The 18,356-nt window shown below is 39.1% G+C and overlaps 1 protein-coding gene across 5 annotated transcripts in view; it reads left to right on the top strand.

Annotated features, from left to right (window-relative positions):
- The first annotated feature begins 1,680 nt into the window (after nucleotides 1-1,680).
- Nucleotides 1,681-18,356, top strand: part of shc1 (SHC (Src homology 2 domain containing) transforming protein 1) — a 63,406-nt gene continuing 46,730 nt past the window's right edge. For all 5 annotated transcript variants that reach the window (XM_036592843.1, XM_036592825.1, XM_036592834.1 and 2 more), the window contains exon 1: nucleotides 1,681-1,931. The gene's annotated coding sequence lies outside the window, so the exon portion shown is untranslated. The remainder of the gene's footprint in view (nucleotides 1,932-18,356) is intronic.

The raw sequence follows: 18,356 nt of genomic DNA, 5'->3' as shown, positions 1-18,356 counted from the left end.
AAATTCCTGTTGCTGTCAGTAGCCATCAACCCCATTAAATCTGTCCTGTGGTTCTAGTGTAGCTTATCAGCATCACAACTGCCATAACATGACCTTACTCAGGTAATAATTTGCAAAACATCTGAACCTTACATGGGTTATATGGCGACTTACAATTTAAACTGGCTATGTATAACATTAAAGTATAAAAGCTTACAGCATTATTAACAGGGTATTCCACCTTAATGCTACAGTGTAATTTGCTACTTGTTGTGTTATGCAGTATGATAGCGCAGCATTATATTCCTCCAGAATTCACAATTTCATATTCTTTTCATGTTTTCATTCTTCAGTGAGCTCAAGTATATCATACAGACATTGGGAATCCCTGTGATGTCTGACTGCTAGCCTAGCCACTGATCTATAGGCTAATAAATACAACCAGGCTAGTCACTTTTACCTCAAGTTGTCAAACAAAATTGTAAATAAAACAGCGATTCTATATTTTTTCATTGCAAAATGGACACCAGAGACAAGTATTCTACCATTTCAGTGAGTGAAACGAAGCTAACCTGAAGTGAGGGGTGTAGCCAGCTTGCTAACAGTAGCATTCAGCTTGTTGGCCTCCTCACCTGATGAGTCATTTCTGTTATTTGAGTAACTCTCTCTGCTGTAATGGTGATTTGGAGATAGTGATAACATTAGCTATGCGTTTCCTTCTGTGTTCACCAGCTAACAATTAAAATAAAAAACAACAACATTACAAAACAGCCCACGCTTGTAGTAGTGTTGAGGTCCTCCCACCTTCCCACCTTTCCTAATCTTTAAACCTGAAAACCTCATTATAAAGACTACTGCTGTACCGCAGACTTGTTTACAACAGAAGTAGCAATGAATTTATTTCGTTGATTTTCACCCAGACTTTCTCTTCAGTTCTCCGTTTATAGTATAACTGCATGAACTACTCACACCAGCTTCCTCAAATATTTTAAGCCATGTGCCACACTATTATTACAACTTTAAATTAATATGATTTACAATGGAACATTGTTATGCATTTACAGCTTACAAAGTAAGGTTATGGGGAAATCCATCAAATTTTCAAATTTCCTGGATAATTTAATCGTTGAGATGTAAACAAAGTCATTCAGAGTGGGTTTGATGTGGAACGGCGCATCACAGAGAACTGCAGTGTCAACAACACACATACAGCCATTTTATTTACTATCCAAAACTAAACCGAGTTTTTATACCTAATGATGACAATGGCAACATAGTGGTAAATCTGCAAGAACATGATTTTGGGGGACTATTTTGGCTAACGACTGCCTGCATGTACCTCTCCGCCATGAATATATTTAAAAATTATATTTGCAAATATAACAGTAAAATAATGTATCAGGCATCAGTCAATCAGACAACATATTAATTTTAAGTAATAACTTTCTGTATTTCGTTTTAAAGGTAAAAGGACATTTGGTTCCCATCACAAGCACTATGAACAATTCTAAATTTAGGTTCCTCTAGAACAAAGCCTATCAGACCAGACCATTTAGAATGTGTTCACATCTTAATGATTAAATTATGGCTAAATTTTGAAAAATCGTTGGAATTCCCCTTTAAGTCTAGCCGATATTCGATATTCGAGAAATATCGTCAATCCACGTGACGATGGCGGAAGACCGTGGAAAGGAGGAGGAGAGGCAAAGTTAGGGGAGGAGGGAAGAGTGAGTAGGAGAGAAAAAAAAAGAAGAGAGAAAAGAAAAAGAGAGGAAAGTTTCGTCGCCGTTTTCCTTGCGAAAGAAAAGTCAGAGTGTGGCGAGCTCGAGTTTTCAGTGTGATTCTGAGGCGGGTTTAGGTTCGTTTTTAAGAGAGAGAGAGAGAAAGAGAGGGAGAGAGAGTGAGAGAGAGAGGTAGAAGGACACAGGAGCCAGAGGGGCCGAGAGGAAGAGGTGAGTTTGTGGTGGCTAAAGTTGGGCTAACTTTTTTTCTGTGGGCATTTCTGACCGCTGAGTGCCTGAAATGTGGTCGAAACGAGACTTTGGGGGAGCCTTCCGGCTCCTTCGAGTCTGCCACGGTGCTTCAGCTTTACGTGTTGGAGCTGCGGAGCTCAAGTTGGCGTCTTGTTCGAATTTTTCCGTTCCACCTTAAATGGTGCAGCAGTTACATTGTGGCGCCTGAGGCACCGCGCTAGGCGCCAGAATGGAACTCCTGCACCAGTTAAGGTGGAACGGAAAAATTCGAACAAGACGCCAACTTCAGCCTCGTGTTTTGTTTTGACTACTTACTTTTCACTCAGTCTCACTTTAGTAGTAGAACATGGTGCTACTTCCTAGCATATTGGTGGATTTACCTCAGCTGTTCATTCAGCGTGTTTACTAATTCACAACTTGGCTAAGCTAGTACGGTTTTTAGTGCAGAAGCAGAGATTAAGCCTGCTGAAAAGTCTAAATGTCCTTTCCTGTGGCCGGAAAAGCCTTTTCTTGTAACGTTGCTTTCTGCTTGTCTGCTGGGTTTGAACCGTGTCCTGTCATTTAAAGCACAATTTCTCGGTAAATCAGTGTCATCTCAGCTCCGAGGAAAAGGAACCGTTCGCCAACATGAGCTCACCACCACCAGCTGTTGTGTTGAGCATCTGTTCTCGGACATTTTGAAAAGTCCCTAATACGTGATTCAAGCCCCCCTGTCAGCCCCCAAACTCTTTCAGCCGTGTAAGCTCACTATTGTGAACGGTTAAGCATTGTTTATGCAATGTAATGCAGTGTGTTGGGGGCCTAAAATAGATCTGGGCTGTTTATCTTCTTCCAAAAGTGTCAAAGAACAGTGCCTAACTGACAGTGGATGAAGTATTGGGTTGCTTTGAGTTCTTATTAGATGGAAAAGTAGGCCTGTGTCCACCTCAGTTGCTTCGAAGGACCCGCATCTTGCAGTTTCTTTATTTTGATTCCCTGTGGTCTTCTCTGAGGTGTCCAGACCTTTTCAGAGGGCCAGGTAGCACCGTATCGAAATATCTGGGGGCTGAAATATCATTCGCCAAAGTTTAAAAATATTTCCGCATAGAATCTGAGGTTTTCGTGAGCTGTCGTGTTTCCTATCACTGTATTAAAGACGCACGAGGCTTCTTTTATTGTTGAATTGGATTGCTAAGCGCTTATAATAAAATAGTTTGAGAAGCTATAAATGTCTAATATTAATCATATTCCTATTCGAGTGTTTACTTGTTCTGCATTTGTGAGACAAACTAACAAACATACATTTATGGGTTTATTTTTTACATGTCAAATAAATACAGCAACCACATTCGGAAATCACCTTAAGAAACTAGAGCAGATTAAACAGCGTAAATAGCCCAGTTTTAAGGATTCATATTTACTGAATTTGCTCTGATAAGAAGTTGGCGCTGTGAGACTCGGGTCCGTTGCTTTAGTCTCCTCTCATGAATACGTATTGTAATGTCCGTGCTTTGTTTCACGTCTGTTGATATTAAATCCATTGCAGTCTTTTGACATTTCAGGCATGTGCATTTGCTGTGGCTCTCGATAGAAAAGTACCTAAATTTCCATCTCGCCAAAATCAGTTCTCAGTGCACTATGAAAACGGCTCGTCAGCAGAGCGTGTGCAGCACCTCACGGGAGATATTTCTAGTACACCTGTAATATTTGTAACTCTGGGAATGTTCTAAAGTAGCGGATATATAAACCTCTACAGTAGATATATTATCTGAAGTACTTGATCTCAGTGATCCACTGTCGAACTTTTATGTCTTTTACATGATGACTCAGCTCTTCAGTTTTCTTTGCTGCAGCGAAGGATGCTGATGGCAGCTTTTACAGCTACTAAGGAAACTGTCTGCAGCTCTCAGCTATGAGATTCGAGATGTCTAGGTTTCCAAATATAGTTCTGATGGAATATCTTACAGCAAAGCTTAACAAGGCTAAACAGTCGACAATAAGAAACTGGGAGAATCTATACGACTCTATTCAAGAACTTTAGTTTCCAATTAAATTATGTAATGTTGTTCAGTTGTCTATTAGTTTATGTATTGTCTTTGCTTTATTTTTGATTTGTGTGTATTCCTAACAATGTATGTCACCGTCCTGCCTTCTCCTACCACCTACCTTACCCCACCCTTGTTGTAAAACATAATGTAAAATGCAATAAAAAGTTGATCAAAGAAAGCACCTTGTCAGTTCCACCTTAAAAATTATTTCATGTGGTAACAAGCAGTTGAACTAGTTTTATTCAACTCAAAAAAATTGCCTTGATTGAAAAAATCGTGCAAGGATTTATTTATGTTGAATAAAACTTGCTAATTTAATTGTTATCACATGAAATACATTTTTTAGGTTGAACTGAAAAGCCGTTTTTTTACAGTGTGTTAAGTTTGTTTGTCATGGCTTTAGTTTTGATTAAATGGCGTTCTTAAGCTGCATGTCTAGAACTGCAGTGTATTGGCTGGCGAGCCACTCATAACACACTTAAACAGTAACCACAGGCCTAATAAAATCTGTCTGGGGCTGCATTTGGCCTTGGTGCCAGACTTTAGCCTGATAACTTAAATATATATATATATATATGTAATATACACACACACACACACACAAGTTGTTTTTCGTGATGTCGCAAAAAAAGTGAATTCCAAATGGTCTGTTTTTGTAGCTTAGTTTACACATGTTGACAATATGGACTTTGAAAGGCATGTTTTGAAACTTTACCAATGTTTGCAAACTACATCAACTTATAAATTCAAAAAAGTGAAGAGAATTTAGTTTTCCTATATATATATATATATATATATATATATATATATATATATATATATATATATATGTATATATATATATATATATATATATGTATATATATATATATAAAACTAAATATATATATATACACCCTTTAATATGGACTGAAGCTGAGCAGTTATGTGCTGGTGCATACACTAATCTATAATAAGCAGCATTATCTGCTCTCTGTTATTCTAATATTGGCTGCAACCATTTGTTTTGAGCTGGAAATCCGGTACAGCTGGTCTTAAGAACATCCCAGAGCACAACGTATTGAACTAGATGTTTAGTTTTTGTCTGAAATGGCTGAATTAGAGTAGACGCTGCAGACAGTCCACAATTAAAATGTGAAACCTAGTAGTGCGTTCAGCCAGATCTTGTAAACAAGTGAATGTGCCGGTTTACAACAAGGAAGTTGCCTGACAGAGAAGTAACTGCAAATGGTAAATACACTCCAGAGTTACCTGACTTTACAAGTCAGAACAGCCAGAATATTCTCTGTTATCACATGAACACAGCAGTACCACGCTAATGGTACAGAATATCAATTTCTGGAACAGAGTGTGCATTAAAGATTGCAGTATTAGGCCTAACTGTAGTTAACCCCTTCAAATTCCAGGCTTATTACAGACTAAGGCTTATTATTCAGTAATTACATGGAGTACAGTGGAAACTGGCTATCTTAAGTTATAGATATTATTTTATCATTATTATTATTATTATTATTATAGATTATATATGTATGTGTGTATGTGTATACATATACACACATACATACACACACATAAAAAATATATATATACGTATATAAATATATATATATATATATATATATATATATAAATAAAAATAAATATTTTCATTTACATATATATGTGTGTGTGTGTGTGTAAATAAAAATATTTATATATGCATAATGTATATGTCAAGTCACGTGATAAAGATATAATATAAGCTCTACCACTTTTGTGAATACCGTGCGTTAATTTGACCACCTACTGTGCAAAAGTCAGAGACCACCAGTCATTCAAGCATGGCTGTGGATTTTTTTTCAGATTTTAAGCAAGAGTAGAGCTTGACTTTCTCCTCTCTCTCAAAGATGAAAGGGCTGTTTATCTGATGGAGACAGTTTTGGTGGTTTAACAGTCTTGCAGGTGGTTGTTAGGAGTCCCATCTGTAATCTCCTCTGAAATATCTCCTGAAAAATAAGTAATTTTTGATTGGAGAATAAAGCAGTAGTGTACTGTATTTTACCTTTGTCGGATTACGCGAAGGGAAATGGAAGTGTGACCTGTTAGGATGCTGACACCACACTGTAGACAACACTGTAATTGGTTGAAGGTCTCAGTCGCAGAAATTTTCTTTATACCATGATATAAGTTATACCATGACAGCTACACGGTCCAAGGCTAGTGCTGGATTATGTTTGTGCTGGTATCCCGTCTCTGTTTGTACGTGTTTATCTCTCTTATTCCCTTTTCTCAGAGTGGATACGTTATCAGTTGGCTTGCACACAACTCGAACAGACAAGTGAAGCTCTAGGTCCCTCCCAGCCGGAGCGGAGCCTGGATAGGGCTGACAGTCGGAATTATTTTTGCCACTAAACTGACCGCCTGAGACGGAGTGATACCACAGCGACGCAGACACACGCGCACCCTCTCAATCTCAGGCGGTGAAGCCAGCGCAGGCGCTCTCCCTCGACTTGGAGGCGTATCGATCTACGACTGGCCTTAGAGGCACCTCTGTATTATAACTGTCAAAACACAGTGAAGAGAACGAGCTGCTCCACATCAATCACACTTGTACTTTCAGCCTCATTCTCTTCTTGAGGAACGTCGGTTATGCTTCTCAGGAAGTTTCCTTAAATAGCAGCGCTAAACACAAAAAAAAAAAATGCTGCATTCAGCAGAGTCGAATTTCTGATTGACTGTAATTAATAGAAGCACAACAATCATGAAATGCATGGCTGATTTAAAACAAAGGCTGATGGTAGATTGTTTATTACTATTCATTTATTTATTTGTACTCGAAGCTCACGCTTTGTGGGTTACTGTGCTGTGAAAAAGTATTTGCCCCCACTGATTTCCCCCCGTTTTGCATATTTGTCACATTTAGATCCTCATCGAAAAAAATGTAATAAAAGTCATGGAGGACACTTGGAAACACAAAACACAATTTTTTAAGAGATCATTTCATTTATGGAAGAAAAAGAGCTTTGCATCTCCCATGTGAAAAAGTAACTGCCCCCTTAAACCTAACACGTGGTTGTGTTACCAGCAATAGCTGCAACCAAAAGCTTCCTGTACGTGAAAGTCACTCTTTCACATCGCTATGGAGGAACTTTTGCCCATTCCTTTTTGTAGAATTGTGGCATCTCAGTAGGGTTCAAGACTTGGATGAGGCCAAAGTCTTGAGCCTTTTTCTTTTGAGCCATTCAGAGGTTGCTCTTGTGCTTCGGCTTGCTGTCTTGCTGCTTAACCCAGTTGTGTTTCAGATCACGGACTGATGACCAAACATCCTCCTGCCTGATTTTCGTCTAGAGAGCAGAATTCATGGTTCTGTCAGTTGTGGCAAGTCACACAGCCTCTGTGGCAGCAAAGCATCACCTCATCAGCCCACGTTTGACTGTTGGGGTGATGTTCTTAGTGTGGAATGCTGTGTTAGCTTTACAGCAGATGTTAATGGACCCCTGTCTTCTTGACTCAACAGTCCATAGAACATTATTCCAAAAGGCTTTGAGGGGTTATCAGATTTTAAACGAGACAAGCCTTTTTTCACGGGTGTCTGTTTCAGCTGTAGCCTTTATGTTCCTCTTGGTTAGCAGTGTTTTTTGCAGTGCAGCTCTCCCATGAATACCATTTTTGCAAAATGGTGGAATCATAAGCGCTGACCATCTGAGTTGAATGCAGAATGCACTTCCTTAGATGTTCCTCTGGATTCTTTAGTGACTTCCCGGATGAGTCGTCACTGTGCTCCTCGAGGAATTTCGGGAGGCTGGCCACTGCTGGGAAGATACACACTGTTCCAAGTTTTCTCCATGTGGAGATAGTATCTCTGGAGATAATGGAGTCCGTAGCAATGGCTTTGTAACCTGATGTTTTTTACTAACTTTGTCTCTTCTGGATATTTTTTTTTTTTTGGTTTTGGCATAGGGTGCTGTTTGTTGACTCCTTTTAACCTACAATACTGCTCGAAAGGCTCTATTTGAGTGATTATACAGCCTCAACAGGGCTGACATTAATCAAACCTGGGTGTGTCTAGTTTAATTAATTCCAATTAGCAGCTATTTTTGATTAATTGGTTAATTAAATAACTCGAGGGCCAACTGTTTCACAGAGGGCCACTTTTTTCACAGAGGGCCAATTGTTGTTGGTAATGTTTTCCTTCAATAAATGAAATAATAAAACTGCATGTTGAGATTTACTCAGGTTCACTTTGTTTTATATGAAATTTTGTTTAATGACTTGAAACAAAGTGTGACGAATACGTAAAAATAGAGGAAACAAACAGCTCAGTTGCCTATTTAAATAACATCAGTCATATAAAGTACTGCATTAACAGTAAAGGGCAACTGGCTATTTAGCACAATGAACCAGTTGGATTTGCGCTAAGACGTGGTATAATTGTAGCAGCAGCATTCAGATAGAATGCGAATGCACTGACTCACATTATTTATGTCATGAAATTGCAGCACAGATCAAAAAATCAGAACGGTGCTCTGGCTGAATGCTAGCTTTGCTGGCGCTAATTATGCACCACTAGTAATTAGATCTGTCACTATCAATTATAATGGGAGGCAAGTAATATAGTGGTTAATTGGAGGATTAGTTGAATAATCAGAGTTTGAGTAATGAAACACTAAAACTGAACAATAACATAACAGCTATTAAAGATTCCAAAATGCTTTACTGAAAAAGATCAACTAGAAAGTTTTTCAAGTTTTCTTTAAAAGTGTATAAACACTGTCCATCAGGCTCTGTTTGAACAGTAGGAGAGACTCATAAGAGAATTTTAAATATGCATTATATATTACATTGTTATACATACCAGTGACTGCCTATTCATTAAGAAAGTCCATTTTAATCATTTGTTGTTTTAACGAGGTAATCATGCTTACTTGAGTAATAATGACAGCCATAAACATATTGAAGTGTGTTTTATGAGAACATAACTACAGCACTATCTGGCAACTCATCTGTCCTCTCCACTCCCAGCTTTAATGTTTTTCTAGCTGTCCTAAAGTCCCGTCAGAGTCCTGCGTCGAACTCGGACACATTCCGTCCACTTACGCAGGAATGTCACCACATCTTTTTTCACGGGTGTCTGTTTCAGCTGTAAAGCATTATTCACTCACACTGCCCCTTAAAGTTTGCCCCCAGCTTCTGGTCTTCTTTTAGCTAACAGTCTCCACAGTGCAGGGGGGTCTCCACTTCCAGTCTCGGAGGGCCACAGCAGTTTAGAATGGCGTTTACTTTTCTCCAACACATCCAATTCAGCCAGGAAAAGTAGGCTTATTTAATAATTAGCTGATGAGTTTATTTTTGAGCTTTGGTCCTTCCTGGAGTTCATTTTCCCCGGCCTTGTGAAAGTCCAAAAAACAAAAAAATTCCAATTTCAGTCCCAGTTAAACTTTGATCCCAGTTTTTGCCAGTGGTAGCATGTTAGTTTCTTTTTAATGTAAGTTCATTTCATCTAAAATAGGCCTGTCCCGAGTGACGGTTAACAGAGTTACCATGGTAAAAAGCCCCTGGTGACAATAAAAACTCAGTTAAAGTGCAAACCAACACTAGTGTTCCAACACATGAACATAACCAAGCTTACACACCGTTTAGTTCTTTCTTGTTTAATTAATAACAGTTTCATAACCCAGTTAACCATACTGTAATCTAGAACGACAGCTTTGACAGCACTGGGCTGGGTTTCTCAAATGGTCATCTTAACTGGTAGAGTGCTCAGTGTGAAGCTCCCTTTACTATTTAAGAATCATTTTTGTGCTGAGATGCTATCGGAAAACCCAGCCCTGAACATTTATTATGTTCTGTTATTTGACAGATATTCAGCTTCAACTTGCACGTTATCGCTGTGTTTGCTTCTACTTCCTCTTCAGTATTAGGGACCGTCTCAAAATGACCAGAGTAAAAGGTGTAAAAGCCTTCCTGGTTTTACCATTTCCCTGATTAACATGGTTACCCGAATAAAGCCGCTTTTCCACTGCATGATGCCGGCTCGACTCGACTTTGGTACCAGCTACTCTGTTTTCCACTGTAGTATATAGGATATAGTACTCCCTCGGTGTACTTGGTCATCATAGTGATGAAACTGCTGTGATGTGAAGGAGACAAATTTTGTTCAGAAGAGGTCGATACCAGCAAAACAAAAGACTGCTGACAAAAAAAGGAGAGTTTGGAAAGAACTACATCAGAGTTCAGACGACGAGACGATTCTGATTGCTCAAAAAAGGCGATGCGAGAGGGCAATTCTGTCCGTCCAATCAGTAGTCTAGCATTTTAACATCACCTTTTGGTATCAGATCAGTTTGCTTGGAACCTCGATTTTTGGTGGTACCAAAAATAGTACCCGGTACCAGATTTGCCTAGTGGAAAACCATAAAAGGCAAGTTGAGTTGATCCAGTAACATGCAGTGGGCTCTGTTATCGACCCAGGCTTATTATTCCATTAATAGGTGCCAAATGGAAAAAGCTTACAGATCAGTTGGATTTAGTTGTTTGTAAAACACTATTCTGAATCCAGTATTTGGTGTACAGCGTGTTTAAAACCTGCACTGGGCAGAATTGCACAGATTAAAAGATACTGTATGAAGCATATCGGTCCTAAAGTTGTATTAAGCAATGCTAAATAGTCTTACTTATTAGGAATGTATTTTTCAATAGCACAGACAGGTCTTGCACACTATAATATCGCCCCTACAATAATCACCCGCGCCATGACGGTTCCCACAAAAGCTTGGCTAATCTTAAGGCTGTACACAGCCATTAATGCGTCTAAGCAATCGCAGGTTGTCACTATGTACCAGAAGTAAAGCCTAAAGTAACGTCTGGCAGCCCGCAGCCTTACCACAGCAGAAATAAACACCAGCTTATTTCTTATTTTGTTGTAAACTATAGGTGCTGAGCCCATGCTTATGTCTCCACAGTTCAAAAAAACCTCAGGGATCCCATTTCGACATGTTGAGGACTGCAGAGATTGCTTGGATGAACATTAACTCAAGCGTTTATGTCTGTATTTGTGTAAAATTGGAAGTTCCTTTGAAGAGGGATGGGTCTCCTCTCCACTTCCTGTTGTAGTCAGGTCAGGTCCTGAAACTTTGGCCATGGAGGAGCTCATCTAAAGTCATATGGTGTTGGCATACTGCACATTGTTTAGATTGTGGTCTCACCACAAACCTTAGGAGAGGAAGAGGTAACTCTCTGGAAATGGGAAGCAACAATCCTGCAGTGTCTCAGGTGTAGTTTTGGCAGTATCTTTGCTCTTTTAGAGAGCATGTACACACCTAAAAACATTAAAAGGCTTCTTTTAATAAGAAAATAGAACCAGGAATGGTCAAAGAACTCTTTCCATGATTAAAGGGTTCTTTGCGTGCTTCTATTGTTATGATGTCAGGCTTGTTACATTAGATAAAAGAACCCTTTTGGTTCTGTATTGAATCCTTTTCAAAAAGGCTCTATATGGACCATCTGCAGCACGTTCTCCATCAATTTGAAGGACGCTTTCATGATGCAAGGAACCCTTTAATCATGCGATGGGTTCTTCGAGTGTTCATGGTTCTATATAGAACCATTTTCTTTGCTAAAGAACCCTTGATGAAACCATTTTCAAGTGTGTAGCTTTTTGATTCTTCTTATCTAGATCTGCATTTTAGTATATAAAAACTAAAGAAAATTATACGTATAGCACTTAAATATTAAAAATATCTAAGAAAAATACTTTAGATAGTGCAAAAAAACCTAAGTTAATGTAGATTAAAGATCACAGACCAATGCATTTTCAACTGTCTGCATAGGACATGATTGTGAAGAGTTGTATATGTTAAAATACTGTGTATAAAATACTATGTAAGTCGAATTCAACAGTCAAACTATACGTTCTGTCTATTTACAGTCTGAATTACTGAAATGCTGTGGTCACAAAATCAGACTTGTAATCTTATGTTTATAAGCATCTGTAAAAGTCCATTAGGTTTATTAATTCTATCTAAAAAAAAAACTTGTAAATCAAGTAGAAAGTCGTTTACCGAAACCACCATGAGACGCCATTCCAGCTTCAGTACAACTTGGCATCCAGAACCGTACTGGAACACCATTCTCAGTAAAGATATTCCTTTAGTTGGTGTTTTGATGATTGTTGTTGGAGAGCGCTGAATAACATCTCCCATAGATGTTCAGCTGCATTGAGATGTCACTGCGAAGGCCGTATGTATATGAGTGATGTAGCATTAAGTGACCTCCTGCCCATGCCTCATGCATGGTGGCATTGTCAGGTCATCAGTCAGATGCATGATTTGCAGTTTCCTTCTGTTTCTATTTCTAGTCTGAGTGGTAAAGCGACTTGTTGAAACAGCTTTTTTTTTTAAAAAATAAGTGAACAGAGAACTCTACCCAGTCCAAGTTCAGAGTTTGTGGCACTGGTCAAAAGTGGAAACATTAAGCGCCACTGCGAACTGGCCACTTCAGATTAACCTACCAACAAAATGCTGAGCTCAACATGAAGGCTCCACAGGGTGCTCGTCCATTCCCTGACAGCACAAGAGCAAGAAATGCTTATTGAGTGCAGCCTTTATTATTGTATATTTATATAATATTTTCTAGCTGTTTTAACAAACTATAGCCAATGGCCATAACATTTTAAAATGCTCTTTAGATTATAAAAGTAGTTGCTTAGACTAATCATCAGTGGTTAACCATTTTAATTTTAACATTTATCTGAGTTTGTTTATCTGAACCTTTTTAAGTAAGAACTTGTGTACTGGACTTTCAGCAGTTTTGATGCTCTAGGGGGGCAGGTAGACCCAAACCATGCCCCTCGCAGCCTACCAGAGCCACTGGACACACCCTTTACTGTAGGGGCCAAGCATTCAGGCCTGTCTTGCTGTACACGACACATGCACTCGCCCACTTGCGGCAAATATGGTAAAGGGTGACAGTTTCACTATTTCTCAGGCACATTTCAAGTCATAACAACATGCTCAATATACACATTTGATTGCACATGTGAATTATGTATTACGGCGCCGAGGTTTTGTAAAAGCAGTAAGTCACTCGAGGCTACTGGAATTTTACAGGAGGCTACCGCGGTCTGTTTTCGCACATGACTGAGAAATCCGAAAGAAATCAGAGTAAGAGTTTACATACACTGAGGAATCTGATTATGGAGCTAAAATCCAGCTCTTTTAATCTGATTTCTTTATCAGATTTTTAGACCTTACTCTTATCTAAGAAATCGGGAGTATGCTGTTTACATGACCGTCTGAATAATCAGATGACAGCAGAAATCCGGATATGATTGAATTATTGAGTGCATGTAAACACGCTCAGTGTATCACTCGGTCTAGACTGAGGGATCTGAGCTACAAGTATAAGCGCAAGCCTAAAATCACAGACTTTTTTTCCTCCTGTCATCCTGATCCAAAATTGAGGCCTCATGATATGATGGATTATCATGCGGTTCTCCTGGAGGCATCTGCATCCGTTATGTTTCCGCACCATTTGTTCCTTTAAATTGTTGCCTATACAGCTGCTGCGTGTGGGCATCAGTATTAAGACAGGCCATTACCGCAGAATCTTGTCTCTGCATTGACAAACAGTGTTGTCCGCTATCTAGATCTCTAGACATGTGTGGGCTAGTTACGCCTACAGATACAGCAAGTTAGAAATGTCACTCGCCTTTAATCACAAGTGATCTCGTTGGGCATGGAAAAAAGTGTACTCAGCAAATGTCCATAGCTGTGCACATGCAGTCTGCACAGTAAGTTAGCTAATGTCAGGAATATCAGTATAATTCCAAAAGTAAAACTTAATTATATCTTTAATTAAGTTGAGAGCAACAAGGGACTGTTTATATATGTGAGTCATTAACTTCTGGCCCACAGGAGGGGCTTATTTTATCCTGCAACAATGCAAAGCCCGTATGCTGATAATGTGGTCAGATACCAGTAAAGAAACACTGGCCATTAAAAACATTGACTATGCAATTAGTTGCTTACCATGTGGTGCAACTACGTCAAACACATACAGGCTCTCTTGTTCTTTTTCTCTTTGCTCTTCCTGTCTTTCTCACGCCTTGATTAGTCCTGTTGTACTGCAGAATAGGTGGCGGTGAGGCATTTCCTGTTAAGTCTTCCCCTATACTGCATTGTGCTCGGCTTTTGGCCCCCACGCATAGAAAGGTGCAAACCCATTCTTTGCCAATGGCTTGTCTGGCTTTTGTGAGCGGTACGCGCGAAAACAGATCAAAGCGCTTTTCCTGTCTAACCTTTCAATGTGCTGGGTAATGTGGCTTTATCGGTTCTTCCTGTGTCGGCCTTGGGGTGAGAAGGTTTTTGGCCTTTATTTGCCTTTTTTTTTACCCGATTTTAAATATATACGGTTGGATTTTACCGTAACACATTGAGCTCGGTCACATTACTCCAGATAGATGATGTCCAAGCTGATCCACATTTGCACAATGGATCTTAAAATGACCTCTCCTAAAGGTCAGTCCAGGGCCAGGAGTGCAAGATGACCTCCTTTCCTCTCTGAGGATGTGAGGACCTTTTTCAAAGCAATGGTTTGGCCAAACTGTCCCCGATTCTAAATGTAGTTGATCGACCAAGACATGTTTGGTGTTTCCTTCTTTATTTTTGCGCTGGAGTTCACCCTGTATTGCATGATGTTGCTTCAGGGCAACAAACTAGTTTTCCGCACTTTCCAATGAGATTATACATATTTAAAGTCAATCAGTTTGAATAAGTCAATAAAAAGCGTGTGCTTGGTCATACTATGTTTTGTTGGGCACATTTAAACCTCTTTTTTAATATTCAGTATCAGTTTGTTTTGAGAATTTGCTGAAGTATTTTTGTTGCCTAGAAGCAACATTATGTGACAGTAGAATGGATTTAGCCAGGTCTCACCACTTCAGGGAACGTGGATGTATACCATTTTCTTCCCATTGTCGCACAATGTTACCTCAAGGCAACATACTCTGAAAGGACCCCTGCCCACATTATTCCTTTTTTTTATGTTTTTGAATTTAATAAACAGGTCCGAAAAATAAATCAAAGAACACTTTAATGCGAAAAAAAGTGAATTTAATATATTTTTTAAATTGCTTTCATAATGTGTGCAGTAGAGGGTTAAAGAACTGGAGCTTTGGAAAAATATTAAAAGATAGAGTCTAGGTAGAATGGTAGAATGAGGTCTCCTAAAAATGGTGCAGGACCTGGTAGACGACCAAAACTCAAACAGCACTTAAAGCTTTAATTTTTGAAACAGAGAAGAAAATTGAGCTCAACTGTTGTTTTAGATCTGAAAAAATCTACAGGTGTTTCTGTCCAGTGCTATGGGTCTGAAAGAATGTGTAGCTGTCAAGAAGCCCTTACTAAGAAAAGGAAATGGACAAAAAAGAAGAAAGAAATCAAGCAAAGAACAATGGACTGACCACACCAGAGTCCAGACATCAACATCATTGAATGTGTTTGGGATTACTTTGATCATAAGAAGCAGAAAATGCAACCAACTTCTAAGACTGAACTTTAGGAGTTTGGAAAAAACATCCCTGCAGATTTCTGAAAAATTGAACGCAAGTGTCCAAAAAAAGGAAGCTGCCAAAAAGGCTAAAAGCTCAAACCAGTAGTAGCAGCTATTCTGAAGCCTGAACCTTTTTTATACTCTTGTTCACTGACCTACAGAAACCACAGGATTAGATCTATTTGAGATTTATTAACAGCTTGTTGTGGTTAAAGGCAAGACATGTTAATCGGTCTCTATTACTTGTTAGCCACATTAGCTTTGGAGCACCACTGCGAAACTGAAGAAGCAAACTTCAGACACCAGGCATGCCTTGGCTGATTTACTGCATTGTGTAAATTCAGTTTTTGGCCTAATCATGGCTGACTTGCGCTCCTTGCACAGGACAGGGTCAGTAGATCTTGATGTTTTCTGCCGTGGGTGTGTTCCCACACGTTCGAAGCGTAAGTGAGACCGAGGCAGTCTTGCATGACACTGGAGTCATGACTGTTAGTCAGTCAGTTTCGCACCCTATCTCGCGCTTCGTCTCACGCTTGAGATCCTCGTCACCAACTGTGCAGACAGGCCTTATTAGAATAATTATAAATGGTGGTCATGTGATCTGTGAGAGGCTGACTTCAACTTGGAGAAAAGAAAAGGAGCAACAAAAGTCATGATGGAAAAGCAAAGTGGTAAACGTAGCTTAGGTGCTGACCATGAGTTTGTTGAGCACTGGGCTCTGGGTATCAAAAATCAGTAACTTTATGGTGTTACTTCAGTACTACCGAGTATCAAAAAATTAACTGATATTTCATATGAAATTTCAGTAGTCAGTCTTAGTATCTGTGAGCCAATACACAAGCGTGTTCCCAAATCTAGGCTGCTGATTGGCTGTCTATATTCCATTCTGTAAGCATGTTACTAATGGCAGTGCAGCTTCATTAGTCCTCAGTCGGTTGCAGTCAGTAAATATACCCCCTTCTAGCACCTCATTGTAATTTCTGGTATAAGCCACGCCCACATTAAGTTTGTAATTAAAAAGAAGGTATTGAAAAAAAGAATAGTTTAGGAATTGATATTGAAATCAAGGAGCTGAGACTGGTATCAATGTTGAACATACATTTTAACATAGGAGCTGCCATTTACCTCTTTTTGCGGGTAGAATATCTGCATTTTTAAATTACTAGTACAACATGACAGGTTTAACATTTGCTTATTGCATGTAGCTGGAACAAGCAGTGATTCATATCTGATCATTCAGGTAGTTTAATGATTTTTTTTGTATTTGTATTAAATGTGATTTAACAGGTTAGCTGACCCCTGGAATGACTTGCGTAATTTTACGCTGGTTTACCAGCCATAAAGGGAAAAAAAGATAATACGGGAATTTTTCCTTTTTTTTTATTCCACACTACACATGCCTTGTTGAAATACCTGATTAAATAAGAAAGTTATTTAAATAAATAAATGTTAATGAACGAAATTTAAGTTGGTTTTTAGGTGGTTGCTAAGGTGTTTCTAGGCCATTGTTATGGTATCCCAGTCGCTAAGGTTTTGCTAGGCCTGTACTGTTATCCCAGGTGATTGATAAGGTGTTGTTAGGCTATTATTATGGCATCCCATGTGGTTGCTAAGCTGTTGTTAGGCCTGAACTGTTATCCCAGATGATTGGTGAGGTGTTGCTAAGCCTACACTGTTATCCTAGGTGATTGATAAGGTGTTGCTAGGCTATTATTATGACATCCCGGGTGGTTGTTAAGGTGTTGCCAGGCCTAGACAGATATCAAAGATGATTGGTGAGGTGTTGCTAGGCCTTCACTGTTATCCCAGATGATTGCTAGCATAGCTAGGCCTACACTGTTATCCTAGGTGATTGATAAGGTGTTGCTAGGCTATTATTATGGCAACCCAGGTGGTTGCCAAGGTGTTGCTTGGCCTACACAGTTATCCCAGATGATTGGTGAGGTGTTGCTAGGCCTACACTGTCAACCCACGTTGGTTCACCAACAAGAATTCAATTAGAATTCAAGAGTTTAAAGCTAGGGCTACATCAAAAACAGCTCTCACAAGCAAAAAGGGAATTCAGAGGTCTACCGCTTTTAGACCCAGATGGGGCCTTTTAAGCCAAAACCTGAAAAGACTGCTTAAAGTATATACAACACCTGTTGATAATTTGAATTAAAACATTTTAAATACAAGCGCTCTGTATGTTATTCTGCAAGTTTTACAGCAGAAGCTCAATAATTACTCAAATCTAAAGCCTAACACTGAATATTATTAGAGTAGCCTTTTAGCCTGTTAGCAAAATCTACACGCATTAGAGAGATTTTGCTGGCGTGTTTATCGTGATCTATTTCAGTGATGCGCACAAGAACTGCTTGAGTGCTGCTAGCTAACCCTTGTGGGGAGAATGGTTAACCATCAGTGAGTGAGCCTGTGAGATACAGGCAGCCCGTCTGAGGTGCTTTTAAATAAACAGTTCTACTGAGAAAGAAAGAGAGAGAGAGTGAGAGATTTTGTGTTCTGCAAAGAAAGGCCCGTTTTTTTAAATACATTTTGTAAATTTAAAGTTTAAATCTGAGTTTAAAGTAATGGGAATAAATTCCATCCAAATTTACAGTAAAAGTAATCCAGGATTAAAATGACTGTTTAAATGATTTGTAAACTAGGTTTAAAGTTTAGTGTAACAAGATTAACAAACCTTGATTTATTCTAAGTTTGGACAAGGATTAAGCTGCCCGTCGTTAAAGTCCTGCAACCCACCCTAAATTGCCTTTGTCAAGCAAAATTAATAAAAAAAAAATCAATATTGCCCAGTTCCAATAACCACATCCACCCCAGTTGACGGCCACGTGTACAACTCCATCGT

This window comes from Colossoma macropomum, unplaced genomic scaffold (assembly GCF_904425465.1).
Source record: "Colossoma macropomum unplaced genomic scaffold, Colossoma_macropomum, whole genome shotgun sequence".
In the NCBI taxonomy this organism is placed as follows: Eukaryota; Metazoa; Chordata; class Actinopteri; order Characiformes; family Serrasalmidae; genus Colossoma; species Colossoma macropomum.
The sequence above is the reverse complement of the archived record's forward strand: the minus strand, read 5'-3'. Positions and strand labels throughout refer to the sequence as shown.